This window comes from Scophthalmus maximus, chromosome 9, assembly GCF_022379125.1.
Source record: "Scophthalmus maximus strain ysfricsl-2021 chromosome 9, ASM2237912v1, whole genome shotgun sequence".
NCBI classification, from domain to species: domain Eukaryota; kingdom Metazoa; phylum Chordata; class Actinopteri; order Pleuronectiformes; family Scophthalmidae; genus Scophthalmus; species Scophthalmus maximus.
This window is the reverse complement of record NC_061523.1, coordinates 21778120-21794993: the sequence shown is the minus strand read 5'-3', so window position 1 is coordinate 21794993 and position 16874 is coordinate 21778120. Positions and strand designations below refer to the sequence as shown.

The 16874-nt window shown below is 41.4% G+C and overlaps 1 protein-coding gene across 4 annotated transcripts in view; it reads right to left on the bottom strand.

Moving 5' to 3' along the window:
- Positions 1-9183, bottom strand: part of lbx2 (ladybird homeobox 2) — a 131885-nt gene extending 122702 nt beyond the window's left edge. For all 4 annotated transcript variants that reach the window (XM_047334513.1, XM_047334512.1, XM_047334514.1 and 1 more), the window contains exons 1-2: positions 8979-9183; positions 2604-2771 (exon numbers count right to left, since the gene is read on the bottom strand). The gene's annotated coding sequence lies outside the window, so the exon portion shown is untranslated. The remainder of the gene's footprint in view (positions 1-2603; positions 2772-8978) is intronic.
- Between the last annotated feature and the right edge of the window lie 7691 nt (positions 9184-16874).

Below are 16874 nucleotides of genomic sequence, written 5' to 3'. Positions count from 1 at the left end.
AATCATCACAAATAACTCTTGGTTTACAGTTCTGTTTATCACAGATCATCGCTCAGTAAAACATTTGTTTGTATTGCAATAAATACATCATGAAAACAATTCCCCGAAAAACATAATAACATAACGTGAGCTCAACTTTTTGAATGCTCGAGCTGTTTCACTCTTCTTGTGAATGTTGCTTTTTGAATGGAATATTAAAGATATATTTAACTGAAACTATTTTTTTTCTTACATAAAATTGAAGTACCACACTGCTGCATTTAAGAGGGAATTGTAAACTTGTTTCCTTTCAAACTTTTACTTGACAATGACTGCGTTTAATTTCCAAAGTATCATGCACTTTTGATGAATAAAGCTACATATCAATGATATGTATATCAATGAGTCCACTATGCAACTATGAAATAAGGAGACAATTTTATTGATCGCTAAATATTATATGTTGTTTATCAAGAAAAAGAATGATTGTTGGCTGCAGTTTCTTAGATATGAATATTTGCTGCTGTTCATTCTTTTTTTCATTTCAATGCAAAATGTATTTCTTTATGTTTAAGAACTTTTGGTCAAACAAAATCAAGCATTTTAAATTTGTATTGATAAATGCTCAGAATAATTGTTACTCATAGATTGGTTGACGATGAAATAACTCATTAGTTGTATTCTTGTATCCCTAAAATAGGCAATATTCACTCATCAGTGAAAGGATGAACTCAACACAGCTGTGAATTTTATAAAAATCTGATTTTGTTTCTACATTTATAATATACTGTTTTGAAATAATCTGCACATGTAATGGAATTTAAAGAAAGATCCACGAGGTTGGAAATTTAAGGTGCAGTTTTATGTATTCTGATATTTCACTGTATTGATGGTGTTAAATTATAAAAATCTGATAAATTATGAGTATATTAAGATAAAAATGGGAAATAGCATACTTTTCATTTAGTCATTATTTTCTGTATTATTTATATACCTGTCTATCAACTCCCTGATAAATTATCATCTGCAAAAAAAAGACATTTAGTTTTTTTTAATTTCATGGTATAATACATACTGTAGCATTGTATTTCAGTCGGTACAGTGTTGCAACTTTTCTGTGAGGAACCTGGAAGCTGCTTTCACCACTTCAATAAAAAAAAAACCTTGATTAAAGTTATTCTCACGATTCTACATTTAGCACAGATGACACGCCCTACTTAGCTTTTTGTTCACCAGTGACATTATGTTTATGTACAAAAATGACATTTGTACAGGGGCTACGAAAATGTTTTCACTGCACCGTCTTGTTTAACACCTTTGGAACAATGAGAGCGAAACCGTAAAGACACCTACAATAACACTGAGCCGACGCGCTTGTGATGTGGGTTTATAAACTCGTACAGGGAAATTCACTTGTTATAATGATTGCGGCACTTATGGTTGTGATTATTCGAGGACCATGTTTATTGTATTACCCGCGAGAACATGACAAGAACTAATAAGTTCCTTAATCGTATCTGATTTCATCAAGCCTAATTTTTGCTACGAGAGACACGGGCCAGTTTGCTTGGAAACCAACTCCCTCTTAATAAGACCATTACACGAAGAGTGTGCTCAACATGTGGCTGAGGGGAAGGGGGGAGAAAGAAAAAAAAACTTGACCGAACGTTGGAAGATAAATGAAATGCTTTAATGAAGTTTGACTTTCGGGATTAGGGAATTTAGGGCCCAAGTTGCTCTGAAGTTATGCGCACTTTGTAATTCCACGTTAAAGTTTCGCAGCTAAAATAATACATTTCAAAGCAGCTCGCTGTTGGAGATTCAGGCGGGTGTGTGAATTTCAAAAGGACACGTTGTTGGTGTGAAGAAAGAAAAAAATCTGGACTGGAGCTCAGAGTCTGCAAAGCATGCGTGGAATGTGCCGTTTTCCATACATTCACACACACACACACACACACACACACACACACACACACACACACTTAGAACAAGATCATTAACGTTGTGCAAGAAGCTGTTAGATGGTTTGCAGATCCGACGGGGACCGGTGAGTTTATCGTATATTATCATAAGTAATTCAGCCTGCGATGCTGGAATTTATAAAGTGTTTCATTTATTCATATCTTGCATAAACATGGCTCACGGCTTCCTGTTTTCTTAACACGCTGCAATTTTCTCTTCTATCGCCGATGAAACACTAAAACAGCTTTCGACAGTAGGCTGAAGCTGCGGCTTTTGCACAACCGGGCTTCGGTTTCAAATACTGATGATATAAAGCCTTTATATCATAATATCAGTAACATAAGTAATCCTCAAAATCCCCCGTTTTTTCTCCACTGAAGTTCCATTTTTCTATTCACTTGTCAGCGTGAGCAGCACTGGGACGTCTTCCTCCCTCAGACTTTTCAGCCTGGTTAAGTTTTTACCCCCTGTAGGTGGCGCTGTTTCTTCCCTTCCTCGGCCATTTCTTTCAAATATGCATATCCGGATTTACCAGGTAAGTTGCACCAAACACTGGTTGAGCAATGAATGAAGCAGTTTCCTTAACTTGCCACGGGCAATATATGGAAATATGTGGTTTTCCCCGTTCCCCCCGAAATTCTCCACCGGACACTCTCCTGTACCTCTAGACTTCAGGCTTTGTCTCTGCAGGCACATGGCGGCCTGTGTCCCGGCCTGTCAGGGGACGGAGGGGTGCAGATGGACGATGTTGTTCTGGGTGGGATGAAAGAGGCGTGAAGGAGGCACAGTCAGCCAACTGCTCAGGGTCATGTAAGGGTTGTGCTCCCCGCCTGACAGAGAGGAAGAGAGAGAGAGAGGGTGACTCAAGACACCAATAACAGAAACTTAACAACCCCCCCCCCATCACCATCACACATAACACCCACAAACACACTTGCACAGGCCCCAACACAAACACTATTAACAACACAAACACACTGATTGACAAGACAAGTTGGGTGTCACGGAGAAAATTGTTGTGTAACTGTCCTGGGGAGGTTTTTTTTTCTTCTTTCTTTCTTCTTCTTTCCAATGTCTGTTTAGCGCAGCAGACTTCACTTGTCAGTCAGACGACCGTCGGTGCCTCTGTCTCAATTTGCAAGAAGAGGATGATGGTGGCGATGATCAGTGCCAGTGAAGGAGGAGATGGGAATTTGATGATTTTTTAATGTTTTGAAATTATTCATATATATATATATATTGCTAGATGTTCCCAACCTGCATCCCGTACTTTGTGTACACTGTGTGATGAAATTCGCTCTCCGCGTTTGACCCATGCCGGGACGTCTCAAACCCGCGGTTCAATAAAACACTCACTCCATCAAATTCACTCGCCGTTTTCAACGCCACCTGCAACACATTCCCTCCCTCACACACCTGGCCGATGCCCACTGTGACCACAGCCTTCTACTTCACTTTTGTTTTTCTTTGTTGGCAATTTTACAACCGAAGTGCTCAAATGTGCGAGTCATAACCTTTCAGACTGATATTTTATCTGCCTGCTGAAACCTGCACTCCAGCACTCTGGATGTGGGGGGGGGGGGGGGGGGGGGGGGGACGACACAATACGACGGCTGCACAGGGGGGGGGGGAAGTCTCACCACTGCGTCGCTGTACGCCCTCTCGCACCGACTGAGGCGGAGGGAGACATCAATCTCTCACTAATTCCTTCAAGTGTGAAAGGGTCCTTGTGGTGTCAGCCAAAAGGGGGGAAGATGGCCCGGGCCATGGGGGCACTGAATGAGGGGAGGACAGCGAGGAGGAGGAGGAGGAGGAGGATGGGGAGGATGGGGAGGAGAAGGGCCTCTCCACCACAGAGACCCTTTCCTTTCTGGGTCCTCCCCTACCTCAAGCCTGGGGCTGACACCCGCGGACGGCCGACCAGATGGCAGCAGCATTAGGCCAACAAAGGCTATCTAATTAGGGGTACAATAGAGAGAAAGGGAGGGGGGTGGGGGTGTCTCCTGATAGACGGCACTCAAGAAGGAGAACAGCCAGGCAGGCCGCCTGAGACCAAAGCAAGTCAATAGCGTATACCTACACCTCCCATCCCCACACACACACAGGCTCTTAACACACACACTCACTTACACCCCCCTGGCAGTAATATAGGGGGCTATGACTTTATTACCCCTCATTAACACAAATTAGACCACTTGAGCCTCCCTGAATGGCGATGACAAATTGAATTAAGTGTTTGGAAACAAGTCAATCCCCACCCCATGGCCAGGCTGCGACCATATTGCATTATCAATTCATTGAAAGGCGTGTGTGTATATATGTGTGTGTGTGTGTGTCTGTGTGTGTGTGACAGTGAGAGAGTGGGGCTATAAAAACTATTATTTAGAGGTAGGTGGAGTTTTTTTAGAGAGGGGGGCTGTGAATGCTTGAATTCCTTTGGAAACGATATGGATCCTCCTGGCTGTGGCGAGTTAAGTGAAGCAAGTTAAGGGTGAATATAAAACAGAAGGCAACAGATGGCGTGGTCCGAGGACTCAGCCAGCGAGAGACCAGACACAGTTTTTGTTTTTTTAATTTGTCATTTTTATCCACATTTATTAATAGAAGTCCACTGAATCTCTTTTAGCCTCAGGCAGAAAACTTCTAAGCACGAGTGTTGATTGTAACATGAACATATTTTCAAAGTTCATCGCAGTGCGAGTGTGATTTTTACTTTGCACGATGTAATGTCGCACATTAGATGAATCTGCATCCAAAAGGAAAACCCCTCGGATATTTTTCCCCGGAAGTATCAGGTTTGCCGCTGACGTTCAATTTTCTATTTCAAAACATAGATAAGAACTAAAGTCTGATAATAGATTAAATTTTTTATTTTATTTTATTTCCAAAGAGATCATTTATCATATAAATCAGATAACCCTGATAGACCCCATCTTCAGTGTGTGGGAAAGTGAATAATAAATTCTACCCGCGATGGCTCATGTCACTGCTGAATTAATCATCTCTACAAATCTTATCTCACTGCAGATTAGGTCATATGAATAAAATAGAAATTAAAAAAACTTCACAAACACTCAAGGGGAAGAATGACAAGGCGGTTAAGTTTATGACATCATAAACTCCATCTTAAACCAGCGTGTTAAAATATATTATTTTGATCTTGTAAACTACACATTCTCAAATAAAAAGAACGTGAAAATATTGTTTACATTATAATGTTAAATAAAAAAATTAAAGAAATCAGTGCCAGTGTATCATTTCACTTTGAACATTCAATGTCCTTCTCTTATAAAGTGCAGGCAAAAGTTCAAATCACTCAAACCATCAAGCAGGAAAACACGACCGACCGCGAATCCAACATCTGGATAGTGATGATATTTGTGAAGTTATACTGTTACAAATCAGACTGATTCTAAAGGAATTAATATCTGGTTAAAATCCTCACAGACAGATTTCAATCTCTTCATTAGAGCTGAGACGGACCGTGTCATTATGTTATTAAACCTAAACTCCACCCATTTCTCTTTCTCTCTGCAATAGATACATAAAGTTTAACTTATATATCTTAACTTATTTCAATTTGAGGATTGATTTCTATCAGATGAAGATGTGGAATCTTCCAGATGTTTTTTTTTTTTTTTTTAAATCAAGGAGAGAAAATAATGCTGATAAATGTAAAAAATCAAGTTAACCTTTGCACTGTTATTGTTTTGTGGAAGCAGTGGTGTCTTCAGGGACAATCAGACATATGACTATATGTGTGAATGTGCATGTTTTCAATGTCTTGTATTTACAGCATCTCGTCCCTCTGCCACGCTCCCTTCAACCTTTTTTTCCACCAGTGTCAGGTCATGATCAGATTTTGCTTTGCCCTACTCGGTTGTACAAGACTGACACCTTGTGGCACGCGGTGAAACTACAGTTTGCTACGATGCCTCACAAAATCAAACTTTTAGAAAGCAAATGTTCACTAGCTCATTGTCATCGAAAATAAATTTAAGCCATTTTGTCATGGAGAGCGTAACATTCCACATTTTAATTTCATTTCTTTTATTTATTTGTGTTTTGTTCATCCTGACCGTGACCTGAAAGGCAAACTGCCAGAGGGAACTAATTTACAGGACATATGATTTTTATGTTTTCATTTCTCTCTCTCTCTCTCTCTCTCTCTCTCTCTCTCTCTCTCTCTCTCTCTCTCTCTCTCTCTCTCTCTCTCTCTCTCTCTCTCTCTCTCTCTCTCTCTCTCTCTCTCTCTCTCTCTCTCTCTCTCTCTCTCTCTCACTCACTCACTCACTCACTCACTCACTCACTCACTCACTCACTCACTCACACACTCACACACTCACACACACACACACACACACACACACACACACACACACACACACACACACACACACGCACACACGCACACACGCACACGCGCACACGCACACACGCACACACACACACGCACACACGCACGCACGCACGCACACACACACTTTATGCTACGAAGCCATTTGCCTGCTGCGTTCAGATGTCAGAAGTTGGCAGGGAAACAGAAGAAATCCTGGTTTCCTTCCTCGTGTATATTCTCAGACAGCTGTTATATTTCAGACAGATACTGGTGGTGGTTTTAATTCAGAGCTCAATTGGACATTGTTCAGTTCAAACATGTTTTGATTTATTTTTTAGCTTTACTCAACAATTTACTATGCTCACTATTTTTCCATCAACATTCAGTTCCGTATTTTCACTCCATGGGCTGTTGGAGGTTCAGTGGCTCTCTCAGGTTCACTTTGTCTGTATTTTTGAAGACGGAGGCGGGAAAAAGTTTATTTTGTTCCTTTCACCTGTCCTGCATATACCAGCCACCCTGACTCTGAAACTACCCAGAGCTGAAGACTTGTCGAATACCATCAGGTACAAGTGTCTCATCTCATCTATCTGTTATTAAAGGATAAACCTAATCAGGAGGATTTTCCAGGGGTGTTCACGTTCAAGCCAAGTTGTGACAACAAGCAGTGTCCTCTGTCCTCAGGCGGCTGGAATAGCGATTAAGTGACCATTACAAAAATCCAATTATATTAAGACAACAAAATCAATAAAAAAAAAAGTATATCTGATTTTCAGAGGTTAAAAATTAAAAAAATGAGTGCAATATTTATGAACCCTGATCTGATAATGCTGCTGTGGTGTGAAACTCAAGTATCTTTGCTATTCAATAAAATGTGAATTTAATGACCCACTCAAAATATTCATAACATAACTTCAATGGGAAAATACATTTTCGAAATTTTCAAAAATCAAACACCAGAGGGTGCTAGAGGTTAGTGTAACTTGGCTCAACAGAATATATGACACAACATAACCCATAACAACACACACACAGACACACACACACACATTCATATATGAGGGTTTATAATCACTCTCCAAGGACTCTTATACGACTGTAGGATATTGGAAGCTTTTGTATTGTGTTGATTGAATATTTTGATTAATGTGTCATACAAGATGCCCAAAACACAAAATGTGAATATATATATATATATATATTCACATTGTAAATTGGGATTTACAGTAAAAGCATTTCAAAGAAGTGAACTTGTTATGTGCGTCGAGAGGCCTCTCTGGTCTTCTGATGCAAGACATTACAAGTCAAGAACAATGACAATGTTACTGGAGCAGATGGGAAATGTTAGCTGCGGTTGAGCCAGATGGAAGATGTTCTGTGTTAATTATGAACAAAAAGTAGCATTTAGACTCAAATTTAATGCGGCAGACTGTGCACAGCTATAACTCCCTGTGATTAAAACCAGAAGTTTGGCTTTTCTTTTCTGTATCCTGCTGTTTGGAAACAACCACCAACCACCCCCAGAGATCACAAATGATATTTCATGGTAGTATAATTGGAAACTGACATAATTAAAAGTCTTGGTAAGTTTGGGGACAAACATGTGAATATTACAGTAACTTACAAATCTTAGACATAAGGTTATGATTAATCGATTAGTAATCGACTACTAAATTAATTGGCAATTATATTATTATAATCGATTAATATGTTCAAGTAGTTTTTATGGGGATTAAAAGTAAAAATCTTCTGATTTCAGCTTCTTAAATATGAATATTTATTGGTTCCTTAGCTCCTCTGTGATAGTAAACTGAATATCTTTGGTGTTTGGAAAAAACAAAACATCATCTTCTTCCGCTTAATGGACCAAACAACTAATCGATTAGAATTAATCAATTGGAATTAGAAATTTAAAAAAAGTTATGTTTTGCACACAGATACTACATTCTCCTCAAATACCCGAGTTTATACTCATGATGGATTTTCATCAAGTCAAACTTCATGCAAACAGATTATCACATGGTAACTAACTACTAAAAATATTCCCATTTTATATCAGCATTTGTTTACATGTTCACAGTGAAATATAATTGTCAAAAGACCAAGATGGTTCCAGCAAACTTACAGTAATGAACGATCTGGAACACATCACACGTGATAAGAATTTTTAAGTTGTGGAAAGACTCGGATGCAATTTAAGCATTTTCAAGCACTTTATCCCAAATTCAAGCACTTTTTAAACCTTGAAAACACAACTGTAAAATTCAAGCACTTTCAAGGATTTCAAGCACCCGCACGAACCCCGACTCACAGAACGCACGTGAATAATTCACTGAGGCAGATTCGACACCACGCCCGTCAGCATGGGGTGATTATTAATGGATTCAATAATAGCTGGATATCAGCCTGGTGGTTGCACCTGTGCTGTTCTTCAAAAGTGTTTTGCATCCAAGGCAGTCGAATAGATTTTTATAAGGAAAGAATTCCAGAAAAGAATTAAACGGTCTCGAAAGTTGTAAAAAGTTCAAGCTGACAGACTTGATAGCTGCGGCTAACAACATGCTAACAACACAAGCTACATATTATACACATTCCAACGGTCTTGTCTGCTTCCTATAACTCTCACACCAACATCCATCGAAGCAGCAGCTAAACAAATGCTTGTATCAAATAGCGACATTAATAAATTATTTCTTACCGTCGAAGTTTCCTCATGTAAATGTTTGTGTTTTGATCCATAAACCCGCTTCCGCTGGCTAGCACAAGGACCACTTGTCATGTTGAGATGTTAATCCGCCCGTTCCGTCGTTCTTTGTCTCCGGCGGAAGTGAAATTGCCTTCAAAATAAATAAATACAAAAATAAATAAAAAAATAAAAAAAGTTCGTCACGGCCGTGTGTTCACTTCCTCATAGTTAGCCAATGGTGTTATTGGGGAGGGATTTGGATAGGCGTGTCAATCATTCAGATTGACCAATGGGCTGCTGAGCCTCAAACTCTTTGAATTTTACGTTAAGCCTCTCTGAAGACATTACGCTGCGCTACAAAGATCGTTTATAAAGAGACAGATGATCACTCGTGTTCGTTAAAACAGTGACATTAGATGTAATACACACCCTACAGTGTGTTTTGCAGTGAGAAAACTTTCCCCTCCTTCACTCTACCAGCGGAAATTTGGCACAGATAATGTCCAGATGTTGATCCAGGGATTTAAAGAGGACGGGCTTCATCGGCATTATTCCATAGGAGATTTTTTAATTCAGATATATGACCTGAAAATCGTATAATTGTTGGAATGCTGATTAATTGTCTGTGATTTATATGTTTTTGTGAAAGCACTTTGTGAAGCTATTCTAAAAGGTGCTATATAAATAAAATTATTATTATTATTATTATTATTGCTTCCCAGTGGAGGTACAGTACCTCTTCCAGCCTCCAGGCAGTGCTGTTGCACCTTTAATTCCACCTCAAGTTGCAGAAGTGTTGTTTTGCACTGCAGCCTGGACCAGTATCCACCTGGAAGTGGTACAAAAGCACAGTTGTTGCAGGAAGCGTCTGCAATTTCCTCCCTCTCTCTTTGCGTCACAAACGCATTACTGTGCCTCTCTCACCCAAAACCACAACCACATGGGAACCCCGGTCGGTACAGTGCTGGAATTTTTTTTTCTCGCTGGCAAAAAAACACATTAACTGTGCAGAGCTAAAACACACTGACGGGGTCGGTGGGCCGGGCCGTAGCTGTGGTCCCTCGGATGAATGGGCCTCTTCTTATAGCAGCACCTGTCGTGTGTTTACAGGAACAAATGAAGTACAGCGTGTGTCAGAATCTGTTCTTCTACATTACATTTCATCCGCCATTGACTCATTTTTTCATCCCCAGAAACATTCCTTCCTTGTTCTTGTTATTTATGTCGTAAACCCTTTTTTCAAGTGCGTGCTATTCAACAGTTTCAGCCTTCTGATGCTTTACCAACCGACCAAACCTTTTGCTGATTCTTCATTTAAACGCACTTGTCGTTCAAATTCCGAGACAAAGGCAGATCAAATCACAGATTACAAAGATGTGTAAGAAGTTCATAATAACTGCGTCTCCTTTTCCCGGAAAGTCACACTCTGTGATCTGAAGGTTTTAGTGATTCACAATCGTTTCATCTTCAATTTCAAGTGTCACGATACCTTGGTGGTGTTGACGTACTGTATAGCTCCATTTCAAAGCGTTAGCAGCAATTTACAAGAAGAAGAAAGCAGGACAGAGTTCACTTTACAGTCTGGTCAAAACTGCTTTTGTTGCTCCCGCACCTACTGAGAAAAAATATATCTTTCATGAGTCCCTGAAAACCTATACAGTTTTATTTTCATTTTGATCCGAGCAGAAAACCATCTGGAGCGAGAGACCACCCTCTGGCACTTTTAATCTGCTGCATTATTTAATAAGAGAAGATAGAAAAGAGATCAATTTGCCACTTGGACGGTGAGCAGCACGATCATGAAAAGAAGAGAAAGAAAAAAGCCCAAAACAACCCCGGGCCATTTTTAATGAACATTTTGTCGACTGGAATTAAGAAGATGTGAATGGAGACAAACTGTGGTGCGTTACTTTGTGGACACGTATTCCTGCAGACAGTTAAGCACCACAGAAAGCAAATGCACACTGTTCAAGGTGTATTCGGCGATTTCGTTCCTTCTGCGTGTGATTAGACGGAGCTCGGGTCGCAGCCATACGGACCTTCCTCGGGAGCAGAAGTCGTTTTTGGCACGAGCGACTGATAACTCGAGAAAGGGCCGCATTCCATTCAGATGAGCTGTACTTCCAGGCTCCTTCTGTGGCACATGTTGGCTCGGTGACACGGCTCCAAGGCGCAACGGACGAAACGGAGCCATGGTGAAGGAAATGTGTTGCGCCAGTACTTTATTAATATTATATTATTTATTTTACACTATTCATATCCATACTGGATACTAAAGTCCACAGTATATACTATTATTACACACTGCATAACCCTGTATCACATCACAGCACTATTACAGTATTTACAGCTGTTGCCAACAGCAGCACACTCGGATATTACGCAATCCATAGTATGCATATCGATTTTTATTAACAGTAAATTACACACGGCAAGTATCAAACTGGAGGTGTCGTGTTGTTTTTGTTTTTGCAGCACAGGGTAACACACTCAAAACTCAAATAGATGTTTTATGTATTATATATTTACTTTATTAAGTCCAGTCCACGATCAATCCTAACAAATGACTGTATGTATCGATGGACGCCGCTTTCTCCACTTTCCTCCCACTGTGCAACAAAAAAGGAAGCCTAAATAACCCGGGCGAGGTCGCCGCCATCTTGCACCCGGCGGCGTCATCTGGCGCCAGAGTCCGTGATCCTGGAGTGGAGCGGCCATGTCAAGGTCCCGTCGACTCATTCGCCTCCCGACAACCAATCGCGAGTTGAGTCACCCCGGTTTTTATGGCATCGAATAACTTATTAAAACCAAACTGATCAGAAAACATTGAAACTTGAACATACATCAGTGGGATAAGAGAAACCTTAAAATGACAGAAACCATCTTTGGAAAAAATTCATTTGATGCATACTTTTCCCTTCATCCACATCTGCTAACAAGGATGAGGATGGTTTTATGACCTACGGCTAATGTTTGGGCTTCACTTGCCATATGTGATTGATCGATAAGTTTATACAGAGTATAACTTTTATTACCGCAATTTGGCTTCTTCTTTGCTTTTTAAATTAAGTTTAATTTGGCGTATGGTCCTCTAGACAAACAGTATGGCTTCACAGTTAAACTCTGAAAGTCTAGTAAACACACATTCATAAGTAATGAACACCTCTGGTGCCGATGTTGCCCTTTCTCCACACTCTATGATCACACTTTTTTTTTTTTTTTACTGCTCAGCGAACTAAAGCTTTGAACTCGAGTTGAACTCACCTTGCGCTCAGTCGGGTCGGTTTACACAACAGGAGTGAACCCATCTCTCACACTCGAACGCCTCCGCTCAACACCAAAACAAACATATCACATCTGTCACATCCATATTACCCCAGTCTCGGAATAATATTCGCCAGCAGATCGACGTCGCCCCCCCCCCCCCCCTAAAAAAAAATGTGTGCAGGTAAAAGTGTCACCAAATCACCGACAGGCCATAATTTGAGGGATGGAAGATGACATCCTCTTTACTTCACTCCGTGGAACGACTTTCATGCTCGGCTGCTGTCTGGTTTCATCCTCAGGAGTTGCTAGGCGACAGGACCATCCTCACATTGCCAGTGCATTCTGGGAAATGATGGGACCAATAAGCAAACTCTCCAGACCTGTAACCTATTTCCTGCTCTCAACGTTGTTTACATCACGAGGGGTCGGTGGAAAAGCTTGATGCTACGTAAACAGGCAGTTTCTAGCTTTACACCGTATCCATCCATATTTAGTTTTCCATCCGTTGAATTTTTACCTGAGGTCACTTCAAGAAAACCACAGCCCCCACTTTGAGACTGAGAAGTTCTTTTTTTTCTGACAAACAGTAACCACAGCAATTTGACCGGGGGTCATATGTATTTCATGTAGCATCGCTGATGTGGTGCTGTATAAAATTAATGAATCATCTCAGTCACACTGGCTGCAAAGATTAACCGCTGCGGCGGAGCATTAGTTTAGTCTTTATCGACTGCCACAGGGGGGGGGGGGGTCTATGAGTATAACTATACTCAGAGACAACACCTGACTGATAACGCTTACCCTTTAATTAAATCAGTTTTTTCAATTTCACCCTCATCTTTACTTTCTACTATTAAAACACTACACGTGTGCTGGACGGCAGAAGCTCTCTGCAAATATTTGTCATCGGCACAGACTGTACATTTGATCAGTATTGTCTAGCCGCTTAAAAATGACTCACATAATAAGCCTGGATAACGACTCTGTATGTTTTATTACTTCGCTCACAAGGGATGGAGCTCGCTGAGCAGCAGATGTGTGAGTTAGACTAAAAGCCAAATTGTATCCGCTGTCCCTTGGCAGATTTTATTTAAAATGCGACACACAAGCTGAGACATAAACCGGTGCATTACACATCCACTGTGTGCTGCGTGGGACTCAAGGGACTTTGTGCGGGGAACTGTGCATTTTTATGTTCAGAAGAAAATTCAATTTGGCTCAACAAACTTTTTGCAGGGGGGGGGGGCGAACAAATGGAAAGCGGCACTTCAAAGCTCAGTAAAACAACCAGCACTGCTTTTTAAAAAAAAAGAAACAGTTATGTAATTAAAAAGAGCTAAACATGAGAATACAGTGACTCTCCTGAGTTACCAAAATAGATGTTTACTACTTGAAGTTCAATGTTGCTCTCCTCTCCTTCTGGCCAGCAAATTTCTCAATGACTCTCTGATTAAAGTTTCATTATAATTACTATTATTATTATCATTAAAATCAAAGTCTGTGCCTCTGCAGGACCGGCACATACACTTATTTCGTTAAGTCTCACCCAAATAGAGACTAACGCTGTAACTGTAGTAAAGAGAACTCGTTCTAGTAAGTCCGACGATGAAACCCTTCTGGCATGAATTAGATGGTGCACAGTCCAGTCGTGTAACATAAACTCTAAATCCCACCGGAAGGGGGAAAAAAACAACCGAAAAACTGTATATTTTCTCCGTCTTTCGGAGGCCTGTGAGAGAAGAGCATTGTTCCTCTTCAAGCTGTGTGAAATCTGCGTGAAAACATCTGTTTCGGTCTGCTGCCTCACTGACAGGGCGAGGCAACGCGGTTGCGTCCCGCGATATGTTAAGCGGCCTCGATTCTCTCCGCCGGTAGAGGGAAATAGACCCACACTGGAACAGCCGACCGCTGCCCACAAACATGCCGCTGTAGAGAATGGGTCTTGACAAAGAGCCCCTTTTGAAATAGGGATGGTGTTAGCAAATGATAATAACTCATTGAATCTTTCCCCGATGCGTTCCTTTCTGCCGGATTCATGGCCTCAGCCTGCGGGGAAGTTGTCGCTCACTCGCGACGCCATCGTTTTGAAGATGGCGGCCGGAGGGGAAATTGAATTCCAGATTCATATAAACACCGCAAAGGCCCAGATGTAGACAGAAATGGAGTCACCATGCCCAGAGCCGGGGCGGCGACCCGAGGCCAAGACAGACGTGGCAAACGCAGAGCAGCCTTTTCAAAGAAAGCCCACTCACTAGGGTCAATGTTGACTCTCCCTCGATGTCGCCCCCTTCTTTTCTTTCCATTCCCGCGCAAGATCCTCACTGGGGACATTTTCACGAGGATTATTCCAACTGACAGTGGTGCATTTTGCGCCGGCGAAAAACGGCCGGCGAGCGAAATGAGCTGATCATGCTGTGCGCGACACTTAATAACCCGTCCGCCTCGCTCAGACAGCGGGCGGGTTTGGGTTTCAAACAAATCCTTTGTGAAATTTCAATTACGCCATCAAAGCCGCGATCTGCCCACGGAGGGACAGAGTTGTTAATCGCACAGCCCCGCTCAAGCGGCCGACGCAGCCACGACGACAGAGAGTTCAATAACACAATATTATTATGATTCCTTCCACGCCGGCGGCTCTCAATAACACTGGCTTGTATGAGGTGTCACAAAAACAGGGTCTTCCATGTTTTTGTAATGCCTCTCATCGCCACACGGGGCGGTAATGTGCTGACAACTCAGACAAAGAACAAGACCCTTTTTTATATATATATATATATATATATATAGATGGGGGTTTTCTGCCAATTTAAAAAATCACAAATCACCAATAAGCCGTCTGATTTGAGGACCGGAGACGGCGTCCTCCTCTTTGCCTCGCTTTATTGGAATGACTTTCATGCTCAGCTGCTGTCCAATTTTATATCCTGGAGTTGCTAGGCAACAGGAGCATCCTTATTACAAATGTATTCTGGGGGAACCGGCGGGACCATGAATTGAGTCGGCAGATCTGTAACTTACTATCAGACCTAAACACTGGTATCATGTGGATCAATAGAATTTAATTCAAATTGTGTTTGAATTTTAACGAAATTTAACGTTTAACAAAAACTCCTTTCAGTTGTTTTTTTTTTGTTTTTTTTCCCTTGACTTGCTGCGGAGAACCACACAGATTTCGTTTGAAGGATTCAGCTCCATCATAACAAGTAAGTGTTATAAAAAAATGTCAGTTTCATTATAAATCCACTAATTCAAAAGTATTTCAAAACCTTTCAGCGTATGAGCACTGATATGAGTAAAGGTGATGGTTACTGCGACAATGGAATGGCCAACAAATTCATCTCTACCATCTCCTCAACACGATCGTGTAGGTCAAAACAACAGAGGGATGCTATTAAAATGGCCTTTTGTTTCATTTAGTTCTTTTTGAAATGACAGTACAGTGCACAAGCATACAGCAAGTACAGTCCATGGATCACGGCAACATCTACGGGGCTGATGGTTTGAGAAATGCAAACATTTTAACCCTTTAAATGTGTCGCCTGAGGTCAAACAAGGTCACGAAAAAGAAAACCACCATCTAAAAAGTCCTCTTGCTATCTACTGCAGTGATTTCCCAGCTAGAAGCTGTTGTATTCCACAGGGTACTTCTGCAAATACAGGACCAGGAGGTACAGAGAACGATTGTGTATACATAGATAATTTACATTATAATATCTGTTTAAGATGAAAATAATCACACAGGATTAAGGTTGCTGATTGTGTATTTATTGGCCACAAAAACCACACAGGAGAGGCAACACCTTGACAAACAAACTAGTAAAAGATAAAAGTAAGTCATCAAGTTGCTAAAATGTCCAAAGTCTGCTTTGATCGCACAATGGCAAACGAGACCCAGAGTGCTGACAAAAGAATACAAATTCAAAATAACCCCAAATAACAAAAGAGAGACAAATCCTGTGTAACTTTATCATGAATTGATTCAAAGTCTGTTTTCTCTGTGCAAGAAATTCCAGTAGACCATCCCACTCATCAACATGTAAAAATGAACCTGAGTACCTGAGCCCATCAGGCAGATCAACCACAAACAAACAGTCCACGTAGCCGACGCGACGACACCGAACCCTAACCCGGAGGGGGCCGAGTCGCCTCAGAGTTTGGCGGTAACTACCCAAACGCCTGGCCGAGGAGGCGAAAACATTTTCCGCAAAAAAGACGTCACCGTTCGCACGTTTGTTGCTTCCACATCCCGGCTTGAAATGAAACTGTCTTCTGCAGATCCGTTGTGCACACACACACACACACACACACACACACACAAATTGTGCATTGCCCAAAAAGCCAGCCAGCCAGCCAGCTAAAACACATTATATGATCACGATAGATACATATCTCGTGAATGGTGCAGCTGTAACTAGATTACGCGGGGCCCCCCCTGTCTGCAGAGCGGCTAATGGACGCACGCGGCGTACGCGGGGAATAGGACCCGTTAGCCGACTGTTGTCTTGCCTGCGAAATGCTAGGCCCGCCAGGCCTTTTCACCACGTGTTCTCGCCGAGATAAATCCCTGTTGCACTTAGTAGTCATCCATTTTTAATGCCTCAGCCTCAGCTGGAGAGATGCAGGAAGACGGGGAGGAGGAGG